The 21,312-nt window shown below is 43.4% G+C and overlaps 1 protein-coding gene across 1 annotated transcript in view; it reads right to left on the bottom strand.

Annotated features, from left to right (window-relative positions):
• The window catches only part of Lrmda (leucine rich melanocyte differentiation associated), a 996,458-nt gene that overhangs the window by 455,910 nt on the left and 519,236 nt on the right, over nucleotides 1–21,312 (bottom strand). The gene's annotated exons all lie outside the window — the stretch shown is intronic.

Genomic DNA, 21,312 nt, shown 5'->3' on the forward strand with positions numbered 1-21,312 from the left:
ATAGCTAAGATGGCCATGTAACCTGCTGTGTAAGCTGAGTCACCTCACAGGGAAAAGGAGCAGTATGATGGATTATGCCAGGAAAACAAGCACTAAAACTGCCCTCAGCAAACCAAGATGGATTTACCCTACCCATTAGCCCAAATAGCAACCCTCGGTAATGTGATCACTACAAATGATCAATTCAAACATTTGGAATCTGCAAACATTATGCATGGATTGATGTCACTTTCTACTCTATGTCTTTCAAAATACCAGGAATCCTGACATTATGTCTCAAAGAGTTCCCCTAAATGTCCTCAACTGCCCAGTAATTATCCACAACTGTCCCTTCCCCGTGAAGTACCTGAGAGGCCCCACAGACACCCCTACAGGTGCTTGATGGGATCAGATCAGTGGTTCTCAAGTAGAGGTGATTTTGCAACCCAAGGGACATGTGTCATCATCTGAAGACATTTTGGGTTACCATGACTGAGTGGTGTCACTGGAACTTAGTGAACAGAGACCAGGGCTGCTGCTACACATCCTACAACATACCTCACATCAAAACGTTATCTGACCCAAGCTAGAGAAGTCCTGAATTAGAGGAAAGATAATGCTTTCACTCCGTCTTGTCAGGTAAGACACTCTCCTTTCTTTGCCTCCTGACAACTGTCCTGGCCAGCTCTCCTCTGCAGCTGCTCAGGGTTTCAGCTCAACTCTGCTGGCCCAAATCATGATCTAGGAAGGAGCCTCCACAGTGATGAAAGAGATGGCACAGCTGTCAGTCTCCACAAGAAAAGTGGAGAACTTTCCTGGTGTCACGGGAGCAGACAAGATTGACAGACTGTGTGACTTTTCCCATCTCTAATGTTACTGGGAAAGAAAGTGACAGCAAACATATATGGCAGGTTGAGACTGCAGCTCTTGTTAGCAATCAGAGGCCCTGAACCCCCAAAGATGCATGTGTCCTGGAAGCCAGGACAATCTAGGAGAATAATCTTTATAGAATGAGCTTGTCCTAGGCTTGAAAAAAGTCTCTTAGACATGCCACATCTGCCCCAACAAAGTGTGGGTAGAGTCACCTTCATCACTCTCAATGGGTTCTTTTGCCCAGGCACCAGGAAGCAGCAACCCAGCTAGAAGTACAGCAGGACGACATCTGTCCATCATTTACCTTTCAGAGAATGGAGAGTCCTGCAGGTAACAGCAGACCAAGGCAGAACATGGAGGCAGAAAATAAGAGGAATGATTCAGAACTGAGGACAGAAGTGAGGTGAAGACCTTTCAAACCCAGGCCAGAAATACCTCCTACATTCGTGTCCCTGGGTTACTGTAACAAAGAACCACAAACTGGGTGGCTTAAAACAACAGAAATTTGTCTCAGTTCTGGAGACTAGATATTTTAGTCAGCTTTTTTTTTTTTTTTTGCCACTGAAACTAAAAGACCCAACCAACACAATTATAGAGGAGGAAAAGTTTATTTGGGGGCTCATAGTTTCAGAGATCTCAATGCATAGACAGCAGATTCCTTTCCTTGGGGCTCAAGGTGAGGCTGAACATCATGGCGGGAGAGTGTAGCAAAGGGAAACAGCTCACATGATGATCAGAAGACAGAAAGATAGATCTCTACTTGCTAGATACAAATATATACCCCAAAGCCACACCTCCAATGTCCCCCCTCCTCCAGCCCCACCCCACCTGCCTTCAATTACCACTCAATTGTTCCCATCAGGTGATTAATTCACTGATTTGGTTAAGGATCTCACAACCCAATCATTTCCCCTCTGAACCCTCTCACATTGTTTCACATGTGAGTTTTTGGGGGACACCTCACATCCAAACCATAACACTACGCATCTGAAACAAAGATGTTGGTTGGGCCATGCTCCCTCTGAAGGCAGAAAGGGAAGGTCTATTGCAGGTTTGTAGCATAACTCCGATCTTCACAATGGGTTAGCCCTACGTGTATGTGTGTCTCTTCACAGTGTATTCTTTTTACTAAGGACATCAGTGGCATTAAATCAGGGGCATTTCCCTACCCCAATAAGATCTTCTCTTAACTAATTATATCTTTAACAGCCCTATTTCCAAATAAGGTCACACTCTTAGGTATGCCTGCCTTCACCTCCTATAAGGAAGGTCAAGGTTCCTCCTGATGCCTAACAAGGTGGTTCCCCAAGGAGATGACATCATGAGCTGCTGTGTAAGTCAGACCCTGAGAACTGAGAATCATGAGCCCTCATGGGGTGGTCCACTCCAACTTCCTTAAGGCATCTTCACTTTCCTCTCCTCTCCCAACACCTGACTTCCTGTACCTGCTTTAATGCAACCATCATTCAGATATAAAAATGCAGCACGCCATTTATCTAAAGTTCACACCCGCATCCATCTTCATTCTCTGAAACGTAGCCATGAAGCTACAGGCAAGTAAACAATGCCTGGCATGAAGTCAATGTTCAATAAAGGCTTGTTTCTTTTTCTTTCTCCTTTTAGCCCCTCAGCCCCAATGAAGATGTCACAAAGTCAGCATATTATGGAAGAGGATCAGAAGGACTCATTCAGAAAGCTGTAATTCTCAGTTAAAGAGGAATTTTAAAGTTTGAGTCCCAATTCAGTTGCCCAAACTGAGCTAAGGTAAGGAAATAATGGTTATTATACTGACACCAAGGAAAAACAGATTAAAAACTAAAAACTGAAACAAACTCCAAAAAATCCTACTAACAAAAAAAGCAGAGGAGATTGGGGCCCCTCAATGTAGAGGCACTTGGCACTCAAAAAAAAAAAATCATTTTGATGAAAAAATCATGGTTGAACCCTAAATCAGCATCATCAAAGGAAAAAAGTCAAGAGGACCTCCACGGCAGTTGTTTTCATCTGAAGTATTAGACACTGCTACATTTGAATTGTTTATAATTCTTATGGAGAGACAAGATGTTGATGTGTGGAAATTAAACAATACGAGATTCAAGGAGTAATTCAAGATAACAATAGAACTGTCACAAAGCAATATATGATTATATGCCACATAAACAATATAGGAAATAAGTGTAACAAGAACTCGGAGGGAATGATTACTTTTGGCAGAAAGTCCAGGAATGACATTTTGAAAGAAGTAGATTCTGGGCTGAGTCTTCAAAATTTATTATGAAAGTATACTCTGTATAACTTCTTTAAGAAAATAGGGAGTTGGTAATAGAAGTTTCAGGAAGACTTCATTCTAACGTAGTTGATATTATTTAATGACTAAAGTCAACCAATAAAATGTGGAGACCTCGTTTTTACATAATATCAGAATAACAGGATGTTACAATTAACAGTCCAAGATGGGGTAGGCAGCTTCTAAGATGGTTCCAAAGATTCCTTCCTAGCAGTAGCCTCATGCTTGCATGATCCATTACCTTGACTGTGGCTGGGCTTTGAAACTTGGCTTCTGATGAATCATGTAAAGACACAAAGACTGAAGATTTTGTCCTTTTGGATCTTTGTCTCTCACTGGCTCACTGCCCTTTCTTGCCCCACGAAGAGGCCCACATGGCAAGGAACCGAGGGAAGCATCTGACCAGCAGCCAGCAAGAAAATGAGGCCTTAGTCTAACATCTCTCAGGGAACCTGACCCTCCCAATGTGAACAGCCAAGTCTTAGGCGATGCTCATGTGAACAGCCAAGTCTTAGGCGATGATAGCCTTGTTCAGTACCTTACCACAGCCTTTGAGAGACTCCAGGCTAAGCCACATCCAGATTCCTGACCCACAGAAACTGTATGATGAAAGTGTTATACATGGCTGAATTGTGGGTGATTTATTGCTCTGAGATATATGGTACAGATGGCAAGGTGCTGATGTACCCATTCTCTAATCTGCCAATTAAGATCCTCTCTATCCACATGAGGAATGGAGGTCAAACTCAACTGAGATCAGGAGATACAAGAGAGCAAAAAGGACTCATACCTACACTGGAGTGCTACATTTAATTTGGGGCAGCAGACATTTTACATGTATGACTCTAGAGACACAAGCCAAAACATCAGGAGATATGCGTCCCAAACTTTCTCTGGAAGCTGTTCATAAAGAAGGTAAATATTAAGACCCTATGGCCAATGATACAAGCCTTCTGACAGAGAACTGGGCCATGCCATTCATGACTTCCATTACTAAAAACTAAACCATGCCATGCCCAGGATGCTGAGCCACATTCATCAATGCAGGGCCAGACATCCTTGATTCTACGATGCAGGCTTCCTTATGGATTCTTCCTGCAGAGTCAGTCTCCCCCTCCTCCCTCCCTCCCCCTCCCCCCACCTCCCTCCCTCCCTCCTTCTCTCTCTCTCTCTCTCTCATTTCTTTTAATACCAAATGGTGGGTTTTATTGCAGCAAATCTGTACATACAGAAAGATATAATCAAATCATTTCACTCCTCAATAAGGAGACTGAGTAGATAGACAAAGAGGCTCAATGACTTGGGATCAGGTCATTCAGTCAAAGTGTCCCCCACATCTGCCATTTGCAAAGTGAGCTGCAATTTGGTTCATTATGTTTCTGAGAGTGTAAACTTTGGCCACTGGATTTTTGTCCCTCATGTGTCTTCTGCACAAATGTGTTAGGATGGAGATCCCAAAGCAGACTTTGAGGTGAGGAAGTGAGAGCAAGTTATTTATTTGGGAGGTGTTCACATAAAGCACCAGAAAAAGAGATGAGAAAGGGAACACAGTCAATAAAGGATGCATTATGAGACAAGAAACTGCAGAGAACAACCAAGGTTCAATTTCACTAGGGCAGGGATCAGCAAATGGCCAGATAGGAAAATAGAGTAGGATTTGTGGTTCATGTGATTTGTTACAACTATTCAAATCTGTGTGAAAGCAGCTGTAGATAAAAATGTAAATGAATGGGCAACACCATGTTCCAATAAAACATTTTTACAGTTGGCAGGCCAGATTGGGCCCACCAGGGGTGGTTTGCCAACCTCTTCTCTTGAGTAGTGAGATGCCATGTGGATCGCTTCTCAAAGTCAGCTCAAATGAGGGGCAAAGAAATTGAGGTAGTTACCTTCTCTCAGCATTCACTGGTTGAGAGATAAACAGGTGCCAATGGCAAAAAAAAAAAAAAAGAGTTGTAGATACTTACAACTGGAAGCCATCAGACTAGTGTACACACAAATGGTGAGTACCAAGGACATATGGGACCCCGTCCCAGCCTAGTTCATTCATTCTTAAGGAAGGGGGAAAGAGGGTAATGGCAAAAAAGCAAGAGAGAAGGAAAAACAGAGGCCTTCCATGATGGGTGGTGTGCTTTGTCAACAAGACACCTCTCCCTCCCTCCCTCCCTCCTTCTTTCCCTTCCCTGAGAAACTGTCATGGTGATGAATCCAGCAGGTAGAGTTTATAGCAACACAGTTTGCCTGTTGTCCCAGGTAAGTCCCAACCACAGTTCAACCACATCAAAGGTCCTCTCTTTCTTTGGACACTCAGAGACTCCTTCATCATTGAAGAAGTCTTTCCTGTGTGTGGTTTTATTGTTGTTGTTGTTGCTATTGTTTTATTTCAAAACTGAAATTAAAATGTCATTTTGCTGGATGAAAGAAAGATTGGGACAATAAAAGAAGGGATTTGTGTAGCTACCCGGTTGACCCTCCCCAGCCCCACCACATCCTGACTGAAGGAAAGAAAAAAGACCCTTCTTCTCCTCTATACCCAGTTAAAGTTAAAGAAAAAATTAAATTAAATTAAATCATCTTATTATGTAATTGGGACTAGGCCTCAGGCTGCAGCAGTAAAAAGGGATTAAGGGCAGAGCCACCTGGGCAGCCATTCTCCTGGGTCCCATTACCACCCCCCTGGCTCCTTTTTATAGCCAACAGATTAAAATGCGAGCCTAGCAATCTTTGATCTTTCACTTGCTGACACAAATCCTTTCAAGCTCCCAACATTTTCTGCTGAGGTAATTAGTACTAATTAAAAGGTTTCCAACAGACTTTGCTCCTTGTTTTTTTTTTTTTCCCCCCTACGTGTCTTTCCTTTCTCCCCCTCCCCAAAAGAAATTGCTTTTACAAGTACCTTCCATCTCTGAAACACAGCATCCCTCACTTTCTTCTTATCTGACTTGGCCAGATCAAGTAGATTAGTGACTCCATTATTCCAAATACAAAGCCAGACAACAGGTTTTTACTATCGCTTCTGACCTGTTGAGAGTGCGCGGGTTTATATTCAGAAACAAGCACCATGGCTTGTAGGCTTGCATGAAAAGACAGTCTAATTATGCAGGAAAAGACACTACACAGTGTCTCTGCCTGAGGAAGGACACCGTTTAATCAAGTGTTCGGCTCCAGTGTCTGTGGTACGCACATTGGTGCGTGCACACACTGCTTCACTGCTCATAGTGAGTAGTCGCACAACTCATTTCCCAGCTTGCTTTGTTCCCAGGGTTTGGGTTATTTGATTGTTTGGGGGTTATGGGATGGGGAAAATCCAAAGAGATTATTTATGGGAAAATGCCCCCCAAAAAAAAATTAAAGAAGGGACCATCTTATGCAGTTTAAAAAAAAGATTTGGAGGAAAACGCATACATACCACACACACACACACACACACACACACTCTCTCTCTCTCTCTCTCTCTCTCTCTCATACAAAAAGATCCATGAATGTAAATTCACAATGAAATGAAAGTTTCTGTAGTGCTCCATTGATTCTTTACTATGGAAGTGGAACACAGAAGCCCTCAGGCATCATCTGAGATGTGAACTTGCTGGTAGAGAGAATGTCCTGACAAGACCTCCTTAGATGCTCTGAGGCCTGCAACTTTGTCTAATGGCAAAAGGTGCAGCAAGACATTGTTCCATCAAGGAGGAGGGGAACTTGCTAGAGACCAAGGGCTACACCCAACTGTGAATGGATGCTCAGAATTGAGAATGGGCCTTTGCTTAACTACCTTCCAGGGACCAGCTTTGTGAAGGCTGGCTACTTCTCTCCAAGCCATCTGACAACTTGGCAAACCTGAGCTGGACTCAGATTGTGCCTCTGGCCTTAGAGTGACAGTCCTCCCAAACAGGCCCTGTATTTCCTTGGCCAGTCCAGCCTCACTCACTCCTTCTTCCACTCCAGTCTTTAAGAAGTTGAGTGGAAGGTTTCTACCCAGCATGCCTTGCTCCAGACCTTTCCTCCTTTCCTGTCCATCAGGGGGCACCTGGGAAGGCAGGGACTCATCTGTGCATCTCTCCTCTGCATCCAGATCCTCGAACACAATCCTTTGTTCCCTGGCAGGTCTCTACCTGCCCATAACTGGTCCCTGAAGGACATGGCTGGCACAAAAAGCCAACTCTTCGGGACACCAGAGCTCCCTAGGATGGTTTATTCTCTTTCTATCTAGTGAAGTAATTCCCATATTTATGGGAAGTGTAGATGGTATGAAAATCGTACTTAATCCCACAGATCCCTTTGTTAAAGATGGGAACACTGAGACTCAGAAGTGTTAACCTTAAGGAAACATGACGACTTTGACAAGCACTTGATGACTTGACATAGCTCTCAGCCACCTCACCCACTTATCCTAGAGAAATGGGGGGCTCCTGCTCCCTGCCACACAGGAGGGAACTGAGGATTTGAGGTAGCCTGTTTGCTAAACATGAGCACATGGCAATGATTCCAGAGCTCTTCAAATCATCCCAGATGTCAGGAGATGAGATGACAACATTCCCACACCTCTCATCCTGACACACAGTGTTTTGAGGAGGTTGAAATTGATCCCTTTATAACCCTTCTGTGGGTCTTATAACAGCAATGGCTGCAGCAAGCAGACCCCTTTTCTGATTCGGCTGCTGGTATCTTTTGTGTTAAATGGATAGAAACCTACCGTCAGCACCCGTGGGCCCAGAAATTAGTCACTTCACACCCCAAATGGGCTTTGATGAGGCTCTTGTGATTAGTGTAGGATGCCACTAAAATATATATATCCACTTTCTACCCCATCCTCCTAAGGAAAAAAAAAAAGCTAACACTGAAAAGTAATGGATTTAATGATCTAGAAAATCTAGACGCTGGAAACTCCAAGGGAGATCATATTAAATTAGACCAGTACAAACAAGCCAAACTAGATTTATCCTCCTGTGGTTACAGATTTTATCTACTAAACCAGGTTTTCAGGGCTAGTCTGTTTTCAATGAATAGAATTTTTGAATGTCAAGTCCCAGGATTCCTAGTGGAGGATAATTTACCCCCAGGATCTCATTCAGTGGGGGCTGGCCATGCGCAGTTATTTGCAAGGGCCTGAGACACTCGCTGGGGTCCTCTTTCTGCTCTATGGCAGGGCCACCTGTTGACAACTAGCCATGGGAGGGATCCACGGATGGGTGGAGTAGGAGATCAGGGTTCAGGGAGAAAAGAGGTCTTCCCTGGATTCCTTCCTAAGGGAGTGGGGAGAGAAGAGAGAAAAATGGGGGAGTAAAGAAACTTCATAGAATGTTCTGGAATGATGTCACCTCTCTAAAAATATGAATGTAAACCATATTAAAAGCACCCTAAAACACTATCATGCACTTGGTATGTGGGGGAAATCCTCAGGGTACTTTCCTGGAGCAACGATGACAAGGAACTCTTTTAAATTTTCCTTCCTCAGAGGAAAAAGAACCCAACTGGCTTGCCTCTTAATCCAGGGGTGAGAGAGCCTTGGTTGCCCAGCCTTCCTGTCCAGCGGACCTTCTCCAGGCCCTGCTCTGCAGGGAGAAGGCTGCCATCCCTGGGGGAGGGGACTTGGCTGCTGTGCAGATTTGGGTAGCTGCGAAGACATAATTATAACGGAGAGAAGGCGGGTGGGGGGGGAGGGAAGGAAATTACCTTTGAAAATTATGAAAAATACCTTGTCGGCGTCTCTTTGAGGCTCGCATTTAGCTCTTGGAAAAGATTTCTGCCAAAGGGTGAGTTCTGACAGGGGGAAGATGAAATGAGGGACTGGGGGAGGAGGGGGTGCTCAGCACAGAGGCTGCCGTCTGTCAGAACTGATGACTCGGCAGCTGACGTCAGACTGGGATATTTACCCACCCAGTTCAGGGAGAAGAAAAGCCCCGGCCAGCAACCAGTCTGGCCAAGATGACCACAAAGAGACACATACAAAAACCTGGTCAGGCCCTCAGACCACCAAGAGGTTCCCTGTAAGCGCTAAATGATGTGAGAGAATGAGGGTTAGAAAGTAATGCAGAGACTCCCCAAATTCCATTGAATATAATCCAGAAGAGGGGCTGAAGGCCCAGACCCAGCATCCCACACTCAACATAGCAGAGGGATGCAGGTGAGGCAAGGCCCAGCAAATCTCAGCACCTCTTCCTTTGGGTCCTTCTATATGTGGATTGTAGACACGTCACCTTTCTGTGCAGATCCTGGCTTAAGTAGATTCATCAAAAGGTCATTTTCTTACTTCATTCCAAAAGAAGCAGGGATAACTTCTAATGTAAGATTTTTTTTATTGGGGGGGGGGTTGTGTTTGTTGAACAAGGAATGCATCTTAATTTGGTAGAAAAAAAAAAAAAAACAGAACCAGGAATTGGGAGCAGTGGCATAACAAAGAGGTGGGAACGGGGCTACAGAGCACACCCATCTTGGTAGTGGAGAGAGGGGTGTATATTTGCAATGACAATGTTGAATATTATCAGTTCCTGGTTGTAAATAAAAGCAGAGAGAGAGGAGTTTTGCCATTGCTTATAAATTCTCTATAGACCTTAAGTCACCCAAGACAACCTTCTCCTCGTCCCATCTCCAGATACACCACTGGTCAAGAACCCTGGGTTCAGGGCCACTTCTACTTCCTGCAGCCTGAGTGACCTTGAAGAAGGCCTTTGGTGTCTCTGGGTCATAGGTTCTTCAGCTATAAAAATGATATAGGGAGTTAGCCAAAGAATTACTAAATCTCTTCTGATTAAAATTTCTGAGAATTCATATTTTTTTTTCTTAAATACTTCAACTTGAAAATTTAGGAGTGGGAGGTATTCCATATAACTCCATGTAAGGAAGACACAGGCTCATTCAAACTGCACTTAGAAATGGGCCCATTCCAGAAAGTTCTCTAGTGCTGGCCATGTATTTGGTCGCATCCTCAAAGGCAGGAAAGAAATTCCCTGACCCCAAACACAACTAATAAGTTTCTCCAATATGGCAGATGGACACAGTTGGGGTGGGGGGGGGGGGGCAGTCACAGGAGTGTTTGGCCACTTGCCTAGCTGGAAGGCCCACCAGCATCAGACACACCAGTCTTCTGTGGCCTACGGTCAGGATGCTGGACAGTGCCACCTATTTACATACCACCTTCATCAAGAAATCAGCCTCAAAATATACTTTTTGGGTTTTTTTTTGTTTTTTTCCCCAACGATGAGTTCACATATTTCAAGGTCAATTGGAAAACGGGTGTGCCAGGCAAAAACAGAAAAAAAGAAAAGAAAAAAAATTGTTTAAACTGCTGCAGCTTTAAAAGCTTAACCAGTAAAGCCCCTCCAGCCTTCAGTCGATGGGAATCAAAACAATGATTTCAAGCTAGTTTATTCCGTCTATAGACAGGATCACTAGATGGAGGCTTGCTCCTTTCTTTTCCTTTTTTCCCCCTATTTCCAAACTGTGATCCATTCTCCACTCCCAAGAACCATTCTGACAGAGTCTATTGTGCAGCCTTCTCAGGACATTAGCCACCCCAACACAAACACTCTTTGGCAATAGAAGTTTTCCGGGGGGTTCTTCTCCCTCCCCCATCCCGCCACCCTCCCTGCTTCTTCACATCCTAGAGGCAATGCCGCCAAAACCCAGGATTCCTAATGCCTGCCACTTGCTTAGAATTGATTTTCATATGAGCACTGGAGAGAGCCAAGTACCCCTACAGTTCGGAACACTCATCATCTCTGACGATGAAGTCATTTGCTGCCATAAGCAGAACAAGGGTTAATGACCCAAAATCGAATAAATTACTGGATTCAGATCCATCATGACCATTGGCTTTAAAAATAATCTGGAGCAAGTGAGTGTGGACTCGAGCCATCACAAAGACAGACTCCTTTGCTTACCACAATAAATCCTTCCCAAGCGCATCTCAGGATCGCACACCAATTAACATTGCTCATACCAGTGCGCAGGGGGCCGTGCAAAGTGATTCCATAGTAAATTAGTCTGGAAATTGCCTTAACTGTGCCCCCCCAGAGGTGTCCTCCAGGTTTCAGATAGGGGAGGTGGGAGAACTCTCCTTCCTGAGCGCCACTCTGTCTGTCCCATGTCTCACCCTGGAAAAGGTTTTTGGGGACACCAGGGAAGGTGGCTTTCAGCCCCACAGTAAATCTTCAGTTTATCCAAACAAAGGCCAGCATGAGGGGGTAGGACAACACAAGATAAGCAGATGAATAAGCAAGATCAATTAGGGTGGTGGTGGTGGGGTAACCTTGCAGCTTCACTCCACGACACAGATCTCAAAGCAAATTTTGCCAGAATGGAGCTGACATGGCCAGACTGAACACAGGGCTCTGCTAAAGGCTGGGTGCCTCCCCTTCCAGTTCTCGGAGGGGAGCGAAAGAGAGAATGGGAGAGGAGGGGAGGGTTGGGCAGAGAGAGGCTGAGGCAAGGGGACAGGAGGCGGGTGAATGAAAAACCACGAATAATGGCCTGAGGTTTATTTTACAGAGAACAAAATGGCTCAATTTGAGCACTTTAGGCTGTCGAAATTGGCCAGCATGAGATAGAAGGGGCTCCTCGGAGAGGATTGTTACATCGGCCATGGGAGACTGTAGGCCCAGGGGGCAAAGAAAGGGAAAATAAATAACACACACACACACACACACACACACACAGGTGGACACCTCTCCTCCAGCCTGCAAACTTTGGGACCGGGAGCCTCACAGAGGTAACATGGCAAGGACCCAACCAATTAGCAAAGATGCCCAAAATGCTTTTCAAATTGCATCTCTAAAGAGTGGGGCTTATCAGACTTTGCCCTCTCGCTTTGTGCTCACAAAAACCCACATCTTTTTAAAAAGAAGAAGTCTAGTTTATTATTTAGTAGGAACAGCAGGTTTTTTTTTTTTAAGGGTTGCTAATAATTCCAACTCCCCTTTCAAAAACAATCCACCCCTCACTAAAGAAAAAGTCAGACCGACTGACTAATGGGAGTAATTCAAAGTACCTCAATTAAAATTCAGGTTTTGGCCTTTTGAGCAGTCTATTTAAAGATTTTTTTTTCCTCTAGATTGGTTGTAGACAGATGATTATTAAATATTTATGTGTCTGTGAAAGGGGCTCTTGGAGCTTGGCTCAGCTGAGGGCTGAGCTTTGTGTTGCTGTTGTCTCTCCTCTAGGAGGACCCAGAAAACAGTTACTTTATGTGGCTCCTAAACCACCTGATTTCACAGAGCCCCATGCACCAGTCAGCCAGCCTTAATATGGTGAGACCTAAGCCATCAGCTCTCTTCATGCCCTGGTGGAGTCATCTAGAGCCTTCTGTCAGCAGAGGGGCTACGCACTGTCCTGAACCAGGTCTGAGCCCTGGCTCTCCTCTGGCTAACTCGCCAGCCCATGGGGAGCTCCTGAGCAATTTGGTCTCCCACAGACCTTTCCCTCTACTTATTGTCCTATGTTCCTGGGTGAATTCTCCTGAAAGAGAAGGTTCTAGTTGCATAAATGGAGATTTCTAGTTTCATATACTTTTTAAAGACAGAGTCTGAATCTTGCCTGGGGATACCACAGTGTCCACACTGCTGACTGGCTGCTTGGTCCTCCTTTACTTTGTTTCCCTTCAGCCTGAACCCCCTAGATTGGAGTGGTTCTCCCCACAACCCAAAATCTTCCCTGAAGAAAAGACAGTCAGCTGATCTTAATGTTAAGCTTTCCATGGGGGTGGGGGTGGGGGGGAGAGAGAGCTTCAACAAAAAGTACTCTATCCTAAGATAAAGACCAAGGGCATGGGGTAGATGGTTGAAGACAGCTGTGTCCTTTGAGTTATTCAGTTAGCAAAAGACTTCTCAAATTTTTCTATGTGTAAAACATAAAATAAATCAATGGATGCCCACAGGATGAAAAACTTGGTCACTTCTATATTCTGGGATATCATGCAGCTTTAAAATATACAGAAATACCTGCATAATGTATATGGGCATTTTAAAAAGAAAGCAGAGTGCAGTAATATTTACATAATAATTCTATGTTTAGGAAAAAGGAACAAAAATTGTATGCGCGCATGTACACACACACACACACACACACATGCAGGGGATAGAGGGAGGACAGAAGGAATGGTACTTTGATGAAAGGGGATGGGTCTTTCTCATTTGGCTTCTAGCAATAAGGATTATTGCCTTTCCAGTATGAAAATAGATATCAAGAAAATAAATACTTTAAAAGAAGAAGACATATTCCTCCAAATTAACTTTGTTGCAGCAATCCCCAAATCTATCTGCAATAAGATCATCTGAGAAACAACTTAAAATGCAGATATTAGGGACCATAGCTGGAACTTGTGATGTAGACCTGGGATGTGACTCACCTGTACCTGTCTGACACTGCCTGTATCCCTCAGTTTCCCCATGTCTTTCAGACAATATGCAAAGTTTGGTAATGGGTAGATCAGCAGATGTACCAAAGAGACACCCAATTCTCTGCCTGCATTTTCATGACAAGATTGAAGACCCACAGAGGCTGTTGTGGCAATAAGAAGAGTGATCAGAAAGTTTACCAACCAATCTTCCTTTAAAGCAGGGGAAGTTACCTACTGGTTCAGAAAACACTCTCTACCTTGAACACAGGTATAACAGGGTAGATCTACATAAGAACTATACCTCAACATACTTAAAGGTGGATCATTTCTCTTTATATTATATGAAAATTTACTCGGGGGTACAAATGCCTACTTTTTAAAATTAATTTTTAATTGGCATAATTACACATAATACTGGGATTCATTGTGAAATAGTCATGCATGCACATTAGATAATTTGGTCAATTTCAATCCCCAGTGCCTCTCCCTTCCCTCCTCCCCTCCCCTCCCTGGTCTGCTTCCTATCCTCTACTGGTCTCCCTTTATTCTCACAAAAATACCTGTATTTATAGCAAAGTATCTTAAAATTATTACCACTGAAGCTACAAATACAAGTAGTAACTTCACTGTGAACCTGTAAATAACCCATTCTTAACACAGGTACGAACTTTAGTCTTTATTCATTCCCTGCTCACTCATTTACTTATTCATAAATTTACTCAGTTCTTCATTCACCCCTTCAAGTCACTTATTCAACAAATGTTTTGGGCCATTAGATACCCACCAAACCCACCCAGGCTATAGAACTCTGACTTTATAGCCCACCTCCCAATCGCCATCTGATGCCAAGCAGCCACAGAAGATGAAGGGCAGGCAGCTTGGCCATTCCTCATTTCCATATAACATGCTGGTTAGATATTTTAGAAAAAATTATATTCCAGGCCTTCCAACGTTGGCTGGCTGCTTCTTCCCTGAACCAGACATTGTGAGCTCAGAGATGGCAAATTCATTTCTCCTTCGACTCACTTCCTGTTCACCAGCCACTGACTCATGTTACCCTCCTGATGAAACCCCAGGGACATCCTCTACAACTGTGCTCCAGCCACTGGGCTATGGAACTTTGCTGTGGCAACTGGAATTAACTAATAGTCATGGCAAGTGCCAAAGGCATTCTCCTTGAGTCTCAGGGCACTTACATGATACCCAGGCCAGACCCAACAGTTCTAGAAAAGTCTTTTAGATAAAGCCATGCAGAGACCCCGAGGTATCAGATTTGGTTTGGGGTAGGTGGATACAAGACCATCTATTCTGAGAGCATTTTATAAGGAGTTACAGGCATAGCACTGAGGGATTTGAAATGTTGCAGATCTGGAAAAAAAAATGACTCAAAAATTCAAAACTAAGATTAATAAAAGTTTTGTTAAATTTCAACAAAAACAAACCTGTTCCTTGATCAGTCAAGGAAAATCAATTCAAGATTTAAAATGGCCCTACTTGCTGATGGGAAGTCTGGGTTGACAGAATACTCGTGCTGGCTAATAACTTCATCTTTGTTTGTGTTTACTGTGCTTTGCAAACGTAATACAGCATGAAATGGATGGACCCATGTTCCCAAATGGGGGAAGTCCAGGACCAGGCAGGGCACAGGAAGCCATAAGGAGGAACAACCAAATAATGGAAAAGAATTTCATACCCTCTAGCTCTGAAAGAAGACAGGTTCTCCAGAGAGCCAGGGTGATTGGATTAAAAAAGCATCAGATCAGGAATTGGGAAACCTGAGTTTGATTTCTAGCTTCACTTTTGTTAAGTGGTAAGACTTGGGAGGCATCCCCAGTGCCTAGGACTGTGTCTAGCACCCAATAGACAATCATGCATTTGGCAAGTGAGGGAGACTGAGTCATTTTATTTTTCCCCAAAAACTTTTGTTTTTCACTTTCTTATACAATGAAACAAAACAAAACAAAACTCCACAGTGGGCTGGAAGCTTAAGCAGATACCTTTAAGTTACTCCCTCTCACCTCCCATGATGCGAAGTCAGGTTGTGGTTGTTGCTGAGACCTACAAAATATTCCTTAAATATTAGGGAGGAAAAGGAAAGGGGATGGCAATCCTCCCACCCAGCCATCTCATTGCAATGCTAAAATGCACTCAGAGTGACCTCTAGGAGCACAACACTCTCATCTTCCATAGCCCTGTCCTCAAACTAAGAATATTTCAATTTTTAAAACAAGGGGGGCCAGGCATGTTGGTACATGCCTGTAATCCTGGCATCTGAGGCAGGAGGATTGCAAGTTCAAAGCCAGCCTCAGCAACTTATTGAGGCCCTAAGCAACTTAGTGAGACCCTGTCTCAAATTAAAAAATAAAAAAGGGCTTGGGATGTGGCTCATTAGTTAAGGGCGCTTAGTTTCAATCCCTGGTACCAAAACAAAACAAAAAACCCTAGGGGGCAAAGTGGCCTGTTTAAATTTATTTTGAAGTGAAAACACACTCCAGTAAAACACAATAGTGCAGGGACATTCAAATAAGGAAATGTGGCTCTTTGCAGGGACTCAAAAGAAACAATATAAATCCCAGTGGGATCAGGACAGAAGAAGGGGAGTAGAAGTGGGGAGCGTCCCTCCCTAGGTATCCCTACCCAAGCACCAGACCAAAAACAAAATTAAATTGATTGGCCTATGAAGAGTGGAGGAATCAGGGTACCAAAAAAAAAAAAAAAAACGTGGGATGGCTAGGAAAAGTTTAGAGGGCCAGCTGCGGAGAGCAACTTTCTACAGATCCTTCCCAGACTGTGAACAGGGTTGGGGAGCACACTAAGAAATCAAAAGAAATGTCAGTGGCTAGAGGCCACAGGGGTACAGGGGATACAGGGCAGAAGGATGTGTATATCAGAGAATAAGAGCTCCCCCCAGAATTTCTTAAATCCTAGTCTCTGAGCCCAGGGTAGCCAGGTTGGCCCCTTAGGTGAGCTGGGAGTTCATGTTTACCAAAGAAGAGGTTCAAGGTTCAAAGCATTGTCTGCCCCTTCTCACCTTCCTGCCAGACAGCAAGAATCAGCAGCAGCTTGTAAGCCCATGACCCTGGCTGAGGGAAACTGTACAGGAAGCATCAGGGAGCAGGCACAGCTAAGGATGTGGAAAAAGGGGTGGCCTCAGCCTATTGTTACCAGAAACAGCATCTCCTGACCCTCACCAAGATTCACAGAAACTGAAGCAAAGTCCAAGACGGATGCCTTTTCTCTGAGGTACACACACACTCACACACATCCACAGATGCTCACACTTGTGCACTCTCTTTCTCTCTTCCACATGTATAAAGGCCAGTTCTCAAAAGTCCCAAACCCATGCCCTAAGGCTTCCCAAGTCAGTGTTTTCTAAAGAGGCATCTGAAGACCCCTGGGGCATGGAGAGGGGGCAGGGGCACTCTGCTCCCTGACAAAACAGCATGCCAACTCTCATTTACTGTATGTCATCAGACCTCCAAGAAACCCTCTAAGGCAGGGCTGAGAAGGTCTGAGGAGACAGGTTTAGCAGTGCATCATGGGGGTTCAATGAACATGCCTCCCGCCAACACACACACCAAATGAATGGCTCCTCTTGCCCAATTTGATTGACCATCTTTAAGCCCCACCCCAGGCCACCAGTTATCTCCCTAAATTCCAGGTTTTACCTCTGGCATTCATCTTTTCCAAAATCTCCAAAGGGAAAACAAAAGGATTCAGAACCATCACGGGGCAATGTTGGAGCACTGTTCTCCACTCCCTTGCCCAGCCTGAGGCTGGAAGAAATGAAAGCATGCATGGGAGTCAGAGCTGTCCCTGTGCATGCAGATGCAGACCCCAACCCAACCACCTCCACGGAAGGAAAGCTGACAGACTCCCACAAAACACGGCAGAAGCCATCTTCATTTGCAATATTTATTTCACACATCCCTAATTATTTCAAGAGGACTTTCAGAAGGAGGTAATGGGTTCCTTTTTATCACTTGCCACACATATAATGTCAGGGCTCCAGCATTCATTAGTGCCACCCTCTCAGTCCCCAACCCCACCTCCACCACCAAAAACCCAAATAATTTTGAAAACATTTTTATCCTAAAATGTTCCCTTCAATTTAAAAAAAAATTATCTTCAAGAGAAGAGATTTCTTTCCATTTCAATCCCACAACAAGGAGAATGTCAGCCCAGCTTTTTTTTGACAGACAAATTATTGAATCAAAGAGAAAATGCCATTAAGCTCACAGGTTAGCAAGTGTCAGGAATGGTTTAAAGAGATATCCCCATTTATCTTCCAAACATGCACGAAATGTCACTAATGTGTGTTTATCATGTATAATCAGACAAAGAAAATATCGAAATAAAGTACTCCCGCATACAATAGAAATCTCCTTCCATCCTTCAAGATATCAGTGCTATTCAAATAGAATAATAATGATGAAGCCTCTCTCTTGAAAATGGAAATCAAGTGAAATGTAGATAGAAATGATTTTTTTTTTTTTTTGGTAGTTGATGTACATTTCTAAAGTGCATTAACAGGAAATCCAGAACTTTTTAGGTCAATTATATTGTCAGTATTGTCAATGCCACTGAAATGAATACTGAAGCAGTGCCTATTCTTGCTGGAATCAAGCTACAGAAGTCCCTAGATTGGGGACTTACAGAGGAACTGGAGACACATTGGAAACCTGACATTATTCAAACATGCATATATATATATATATATATATGGGCATTTCAGCTTACTCTAAATCTCAATAGGGAGGAAAAATCCACAGCTGATCTAAAATCTGGCTTTATTTTCCTCCCTTTCCTTCCTTCATTATGACAAAGCTTATTTTTGTAAGCCAGGTACCATGACGATACCAAATTTCAACTTCCAGATAGGTGCTTTGGACAAGAGGTCTCTACTACTAACTCTGCATTGGCTGGACACAGAACCATGAGCTGCCCACAGGAGAGAAGAGAGTCCTGGGCCAGAGGGTCTGGCTTCGAGAAGTGGGGAGGGATTAGGCTTTTCAAACTGGAACCACTTTCACCCGCACTGCCTTCTCCCCAATATCCTACTGGCTGTGGGACATGGTATTCCCAGCCTTCAAGAATGTGCCTTTCCCAAGAGTAGTAGCCTTCTGAGATGTGCCTTTCCCATGGCTGTTCTGGTCACCACTGCAGGACCAGTCTATAGTGCAATGGCCATCAGGTAGTGGACACTGCAGAAGTTGGTGGGTGTACCAGTGAATGGGGGGCTTAAAGAAGGGGTTCTCCTCTCAGCTCTCTCCAGCCCCCAACATTCTTTTACTTTCTTTCTTTTCTTTTTTTTTTCCCCTTCAGGTACTGGGAATTGAACTCAGGGTGTTCTAGCACTAAGCTACAATCCAGCCCTTTTAATTTCTTATTTTAAAATAAGGTTTCCCTATGTTGCCAGGCTGGCCTTGAACCTGTGATCCTCCTGCCTCAGCTTCCCAAGTCGCTAAGATTACAGGCAGGCACCATACCTCCTAGCTAGTACCCTGGTTCTGTGAGTTTCTAAAGCCCTGTGGCGGGGGAGTAGTCAATATGAGGCAACATGTTGTCAACTCAAAGGAGTTTCTGCTCTCTCTAACTAATGACATGAAATCATACCACAATGCCCCACTCCAGGTACAGAGTAAGATAAAGGTCCTCTGCTTTATCTTAGCCAGAAAGACAAGAAACAATGGGATAAAACAAGGGACATACAAAAGTAAAGAATAGCATCAAGAGAGCAAGCTCCAGAATCTGCCAGCTTCATTGTCCCATCATTTGGTTGTGTGGCCTTGAGCTCTAGATCCTCACTTTAAAAAAAAAAAAAAAAAATCACAGAGGCTGGGGATGTAGCTCAGTGGTAAAGCACTTGGCTAGCCTAGCACTTCAGAAAACAAAAACAAGAAGAAAAAAAGAAATATGATAATTGTAACCTTTACTTCATGAAGATGATAACTTTACTGTGCCAAAGTGTGTGAAGTTCTTACAACAGTGCATGGTCTATAACAAATGCTCAATAAATGCCAGCTATTATCTGTGATTACTATCATCTGGTTTTTTTCCTCCTTGGTTTTACAAATAAGGAAAATGAGACTCAGGCACTAGTGTGACTTCTTGGTACCTTACTAGTAGCAAGAATGGGGCCAGGAGGCAGGTAACCAGAGGACAGGTGGTCAGGCTGCTCCATTAGTTACTTATTAGATGCCTGCTGTGTACAAAATCAATGGGAAGCAAATTCTAGAAGATAAGGGACAAAGAGAAAGAAAAGCAGGGAGACTTTTGGAGACAGGTCTGAGCATAAATTCTTGGGAAGAGGAGTTCAAAGGACTGACTGTGGCTACAGAGAAGAGATCTGTCATGTCCCAGGAACATCATATGAAATCCACCAAATGGGACACTCTTGATTCTTTCACAGCCTCAGGACTGTCTTTGTCACACGTCATTACAACTTGCTGAGTGCATTTTGGGCTTCAGCCCCAGATGAACTTTGAGAATTGGGACTGACCTTACCCATCTTTATACCCCCTGCACCTAATATAGCACCTGGTATTTGATAAGTATTTACCTAAAATGTTTGTAATTAAAAACAGGAGACAGGAAAGCAAGCAGGCAGATGGCCTGGCTACCAACTGACAGCACCGAGTAAGGGAAAAGTCCAGAAAGCCCCAGAAGCAGTGGCATGGATGGGATGAAAATTCACTTCGTCTCTCTGCATCAGCTACAGAGGGGCATCAGGACCACAAGTCCCAACTGCCACCATGTAAGATGCTGACCCTTGTCAACAGTACTGTTCTTAATTCTCAGGGAGTAAGAGGGGCCAGCAAGGCAGATGCCCCCCGCCCCCCGCAGACTCCTGGTAGGAGCACTGTATGCCCTTAGATAAGTAGTAGAAGTTTCCTTCCAAAAAAAAGGAGAATAAAATTCCTACCTTTTTATCTGATATTTTAAATACTAAACCCTCAAAAAGTAGCTAGAAATATCCTGGCCATTCCTATGTCCTGAGACATACTTCATACTAAATAGACGAGGAAACAAGTGAAAAGAGCCTAGTAATTCTACAATAGTACAGTGCATCTTTCATAACAAAACAAATATTCAGCTATTAAACATTAGAGGTCCAAGGACTATTTATAACAGAGGTAAATGCTTATGAGTAAATGTCCTTAAACAACTTAATATTCTATAGAATGATCCCAGCTTTAAAACTACAATCTACAGGTATATGTGCAAAGACATACAAACAAGAGTAATGTGAGTGGATATATATACCAGATGGTTTCATTTATGAAATGTGGGAAAAGCTTTAAGGAGATAATCTTAATCTCTTTCCTCAAGATTTTTATTATTTTTTAAAATATCTATAATGAATATGTACTATTTTCATAATCAGGAAAAAAATCAAACACAATCTGAGCAACTCCAGTCCTTTCTACTTTATAGCACTATTTTGAGATCAGTTACAGAAACGGATTCAGAAACCTTTTGAAAAGATTGGAATTATACATAATTCCAGAGACTGTGTCATTGCTGGTACCTAAACATTTGTGGAAAATATCATCCTCCTCAGAATCTAAGATATTTGGAGCACAGAACTGTCTTATATAAGTAGACTACTATCATCTTATATAAGTAAACTATATAAGACTTCAAACTCCCCATTTTGAAATAACAAATTCACAGCAAATAATCTTCCTAATTCTGAGAAGTGAAATTACTAATAACTGGGAAAAGTCAACCCACCATCATCAAAACCAACCAACCAGAGAAATTTTACATATTAGTGACTCCCCCATCAAATATTCTGTAATTTCAGACCAGCAGCCCACCCCAGATTGTCTAAGTGACT

This window comes from Marmota flaviventris, chromosome 4 (assembly GCF_047511675.1).
Source record: "Marmota flaviventris isolate mMarFla1 chromosome 4, mMarFla1.hap1, whole genome shotgun sequence".
Taxonomy (NCBI): Eukaryota; Metazoa; Chordata; class Mammalia; order Rodentia; family Sciuridae; genus Marmota; species Marmota flaviventris.